Raw genomic sequence first — 5,814 nt, 5'->3', positions numbered from 1 at the left:
GTACTCCAACTGTGGTCTGACCAGCACCCGATAGAGGGGAAGTATCACCTCTTTGGATCTATTCATCATGCATCTGCTGATGCATGATAAAGTGCCTTTAGCTTTTCTGATGGCTTCGTCACACTGACGACTCACGTTCATCTTGGAGTCCACTAGGACTCCAAGATCCCTTTCCACTTCCGTGCCACCCAGCAGGTCATTTCCTTGGCAGTAGGTATGCTGGACATTTTTCCTCCCTAGGTGCAGCACTTTGCATTTCTCTTTGTTGAATTGCATTCTGTTGTTTTCTGCCCATATGTCCAACCTGTCCAGGTCTGCTTGTAGTTGTTCCCTGCCCTTCGGTGTGTCCACTTCTCCCCACAGTTTTGTGTCATTCGCAAACTTGGACAGAGTACACTTCACTCCCTCGTCCAAGTTGCTGATGAAGATATTGAAGAGTACTGGTCCAAGGACCGAGCCCTGCGGGACCCCACTGCCCACACCCTTCCAGGTCGATACCGACCCATCCACTACGACTCTCTGGGTGCGACCCTCCAGCCAATTCGCCACCCACCGGACTGTGTAGTCGTCCAAGTCACAGCCTCTTAACTTGTTCACCAGTATGGGGTGGGATACTGTATTGAAGGCCTTCCTGAAGTCTAAGTATACGACAGCCACACCTACTCCTGCATCCATGTGTTTTGTAACCTGGTCATAAAAAAAGACTAGATTAGTCAGGAATGATCTACCTGCTACAAACCCGTGCTGGTTTCCCCTCAGCATAATTTGTCCTGCCGGGCTCTCGCAAATGAGAGTTAGTACAGAGTTTCCATCCCCACGTGGTCGGTGCAGTCTGCCACTGCTTCCAGCTTTGTTTGGGTAGTGGTGGTGAAGGTGTTCCCTGATTACTTTGTATTCAAGCTTTTGTCTGGAAGTAAAAGCCTGTGGGGACAAATTAGTTTGGTTAGGAGCCGGGTAAAACAAGGGTGCATCTTTCTAGTTCATTGTTTTCCCAAGCATGGGGCTGGGCCCTTAGGGGGAGAGGGCATAAAGGGCTAGCAGAGAAAGGGCAGCAAAGACCATATAAATGCATGTTTTGAGGAGGTGGAGCAGAGTGCTGTACTTTTCATTACTCTGAGATCTAACCCTCAGCTGAAGAAAAAGGTCTTGACCTCAACTGAAGGAAAAGGTCAGGCTGATGAGTCAGAACCCAGGTCACAGAGACTGCTGGGAGACTTTGGACTGCTTTGTTCGCTGAGTTGTCTGAGTAGATTTTGAAACTTCCTGTTATCGGAGTCTGTGTGCACATGTGGTGTAAATTAAAAAAAAACAACAACCTGGTATGTTGGCCTGCCACTTATTTAAAATAGCTGAAAGAGTGATACTCTCAAATATTCTAATCACTTTCATTATTCCTGCTGGTAGTCTCGCTTGCTTCCAGATATTTTGGAAAGAATTACAAGTATTTGTACTATTTGGCATTCACCAAGGACACGCACTACAGCAGACTGTATATCATTTGAGGTGGCATAAGTATGAGGCGTGTCCTCCTACAGCTACCCTGCACCTCACGTAGAGGTCTTTTCAAAGTGCCACAGACAGTGATCATCAGCCCTAGTGATTTGCCTCACACAGTGGCAGAGTTTATGCTGGAATTCAAAGCAGCAACTAGACTATTAAAGAAAGCAGACACGATGCAAACACACTTTCTGTTTTGGTTGCAACTACTGTATTTCACAGTGTAAAAGTCATCCCCATTTTTCTGATCCAAAAAATTAGGATTTTTGGAGATCCAGTATATAAATTGACCTAACTTTATGGATCAGAAATATAGGATCAACTTATGCTAGCCCTTGAACACCCTCACTGTGGGCTGGGCACCCGGGTGGATACATGCTGCAATGCTGCTCACAGGGGATGGGCGTGGCACTTGGCTGGCATGGCCCAGGCAGTGCTGCTCACAGGGGACAGGGCTGGACTTGGCAGGAGCACCCGGCCGAGGGGCTTCTCCATGGTGGTGGCAATGCCCGCAGGCTGCACTCGGGCCAGGCCCTGGCCCCGTGGCCTCCAGCGACAGGGATGCCATATTGTTGTAGGTGAAGAAGGTCAGGTTGGGTTGGGGCCAGGGCCAGGGCCAGAGCCAGACTGGGGCCGCACTGAGGTTCAGGTAAAAAATATTGAGATGGTGTATAAGTCAAGGTGGAAATTGAAAGGTAAATATTTTGGCTTCAAACCTAGACTTATACACTGTGAAATATGGTAGGTGTCATTCTTTGTTAATTGTCCTTCCCTCATTTGTGTCTCTGAACTGAAAGCTTATTGGGGAAAGCATTTTGTTCTTTGCTTTCTGGTTTACACAACATTTTCCATGTTATAAAAATGTTGTATCCATTTATGTGGCCAGTAACTATTTTGGCAAATAAATTCTCTCATAAATAAGGACACAGGTTCACAGGGCTATAACAATGGAAACAGACTTGTTTTGTTTGTTTTCTTGATAAGTTAAGGTTCAGTCCAGTTAGGTGCTGAACCTGATGTCAAAGAAACTGGGCCAATTCCTTTGGCACGATCTGTTGTTTGCTATTTGTTTTTTTTAATATAATAATTTTCACTTGTGGACATTATTGAAAATAAATTGCCTGGTGTTTGACTGGATGATACCTAAAAGCAACAGGAAATCCAAATGATAACCTTACAGGCTTAGTATATTTGAGCTAGATCACCAGCTTGTGATCTACATTGTTTGCCCATTACCTGGAGCAACCAGGGAGGAAGGCTGGCTTGAGGATGTTCATTTTACCTGGTCTCCTAGCTGGCCCACGGAGGAAGCAAACTGTGACAGTCTCACCGGGAGCTTGTAGATGTGCTGTGAGGCTGCTCTGACATGCTGTAATTACAGCACGTTGGAGCATACTCGATTAATTGAGTCTGCAGGGGCACAGTAATTGCTGCACTCCAGCCAGCCTCTGCATCTCCTATATCAGTATCCCTGCACTTCAAAATGGTGGTGGGGGCACTTTTATTAAAGCTCATAGAATGAGCTTCAGTTGAAGTGTCCCTGCCACTATTTTGAAGTGCGGGGTCACTCTTATACGAGATGCTGCGGCGCTTTAATTAGAGCAGCTCTTGGAGTTACTCTAAAGCGTGTCTTCCCACCCCCAAAGCACGTGTAAAAGTGCCCCCAGTGCATAATCCCTGACATGATGGGATAACTACGCTGTTGGGAGCATTGACTGGGGATGGAGTCTTTAGTAAGCTTAATTTTAAAAGAACCAGGAAAGCTAATTAAATCATCTAAAAGGGAGTGGGGTGAAGAAATTTAAAATATTTAGAATGTGTATTGAGGGAAGGTAAGCAATCTACAGTTGAGTCACAAAAGCTATTCATATCCCTTGGTATATGAGGCAGGAAGTCAAGAAGGACATCACTGTAGCTAAACTACCCAGGGCAAGACTTTTAGTCAAGTGAAAAGAGAAGTTTTTAAAAAAGTGGAAACGCCTCCCACAGGACACTGGAGACCAGAACATGCCATGATCCTCAATACATGAAACTGAAATTAGAAGGATAGAGAGGGAATGTAAAAAGCAAATTGCAAGTAGTACTAAAACAAAGAAGGAATTCTGTATTTACATATGAAATGGAAGCCAGGCTGTGTGTCAAAATCTGCTTTGTTGCTGAAGAGCAAACACTGCAGGCAAAGTCATGGAGAACCAGGCCCAAGTTCTGGGTTATTGAAGCTGCAATTTGTAATCAGTTGGATCAAAAGCTTCTGAGAGGATCAATTTACTCACACTATAAATCAGTACAAGATTATTCATGACTGACAAATGTAATCTAGCCTTACAGGATGGCCACAAACCTTAAAAGCTTTTGGTTCAGAATGCCTGAGCCTGCAAGCTTCTGTCTCCTAATTAATACTATTTTATCCAGGGGTGATGAAAGCAAGTTTGGCTCTGAAATTTTGCCTGAGGGCTATGGATCCAACGGTTTAATCAGTACAATAGTTTAAACTTAGCTTGAGTCACAAAATATGTCAGTTAATATTTTCACCTCTTGGCTTGTACGGAAAATAATCAAAACCTGTTGTTTCGGAACGGTACCCATATCTCACCTAACAAAATTCTATCAGTGCAAGGTAACGCCAAATTCTCATGCTGTGACATCACGTGCCCTATATTGGCTCCTCCATAATGCTTGAAAAAAATCCCAAGTCCTTTGCTGTCCAGTATCACAGGAAAAGACGGACCTATGAAGAACAGAGTTGGCCAGTGAGCTTTGGAAGGAGCTGTACTGTGTTTTATTGGACAGTTGCTCACACATAAAAAACCCACAGAGTTTTGCGTAACTTGTAATCTCTGAGAGACAGGCAGACCCCTGTCCAGGACTGGGGGAATGAGGCCGAGCAATGAGCGGAACTGGAAAGCTGTGTCAGGCGACACTGCAAACGTGCAGGTGTAATAATAAGTTTTCACCCCATAAATTCAATTATTTATTAGAACCAAACATTACATAGCTCTCTAAAGAGTCACACTGCAATAGAAAAAAATCCTAGATATACATACTCAGCAGCCAGGAGCTCTCCTAAAGTGGTATCCTTAAATGGCTTTTCATTACATGTACTTTGTACTACATTTATAAACTCTTCTGATAAGGCAGCAGCGCTCTTGTATCAGAGACATCAGAATGCAGTGACCTTTTTATTAATAGAGTCAAATCACACAAGCAGAAATCCACTAATGTCAAAAGTCAAAGAAAATATTGCCTGTACAAGAACAGCACTGTTTGGCCTGGAGATTAAATATGCTTTCTAAATCATATGCTAAAGAATGCATTAAAATTGTCTGTAATGTAAAATACTACCTAGATTTCAAACGTCTTACTTGGTAATATTCCCTTTAGCCTGCCCTGACCCTAATGTCTCTGATACAAGAGCACTTATCGCTTTAACAGAAGAGTTATAAATAAAGTACAAAGTACATGCAATGGAAGGTCATTTAAGGATACCGCCTCATGGGGGCTCCTAGTTGGCAAGTACATATATCTTGATTTTTTTGTATTACAGGGTAATTCTTTGGAGAATTGTGTAACGCTTACTTCTATAGAATTTATGTACAATTCATTGGCGCTCCAACTACTTGCATTAGTGAAGACTAGTCAGCTGAATAACTGCTGAATGATCAATTCCATTATAATAACAGTTGATCAACTTAATGGGATCCAATCAACCAGATGGGCTCCTATACTGTGGTGGTGCTTGTAGTAGTTGTTGTTAGAATAATGCATTACATATTTTTTTTTATTCACTATTACTGTTACACGAGGAAATACATGTTGTAATTTGTTCCCACCTGACTACTATGTCAATGTCTTTAAGTACCTGATTAAAAACAAACAAACAAAACACTTGTTCAGGGACAGACTCACTTTATAAAGACATCTGCCACCTAGTGGTCAAATCATGTCTCTTTAGAAGCGTATCTAGGTATATAGACACTTAAATGGAAGTCCGGAGGGTTTGCAAGGGCATGTTTATTTATCAAAAAATTAACCAAGTGGTTTTTGATGTGCACGTGCTGTGCTGGAGCAGAGCAGAGCCGGGGGCCCCGCACGCTGGTCCCCGCCTGGCCGCGGGGCTGGGAAAGAGGGGGCGCGCGGAGCCGGCGCTGGCGGGGCCCAGAGCAGGGTGGCTGCCCTCTCGCTGCGGGCGCATCCCGGCCCGGCAGAGCCCAGGCAGCCGTGCCCCAGGCTCCTGCCACCCAGCCCGGCCCCGTCGGCACTGGCCCCGGGGCACTGCCTGACTGCTGCTAGCTCCCAACCGCCCTGTCCGGCCCTGCG

The sequence above is a fragment of the Alligator sinensis genome, unplaced genomic scaffold, assembly GCF_000455745.1.
Source record: "Alligator sinensis unplaced genomic scaffold, ASM45574v1 scaffold1115_1, whole genome shotgun sequence".
Lineage (NCBI taxonomy): Eukaryota > Metazoa > Chordata > Crocodylia > Alligatoridae > Alligator > Alligator sinensis.
This window is presented reverse-complemented; position numbering follows the sequence as displayed.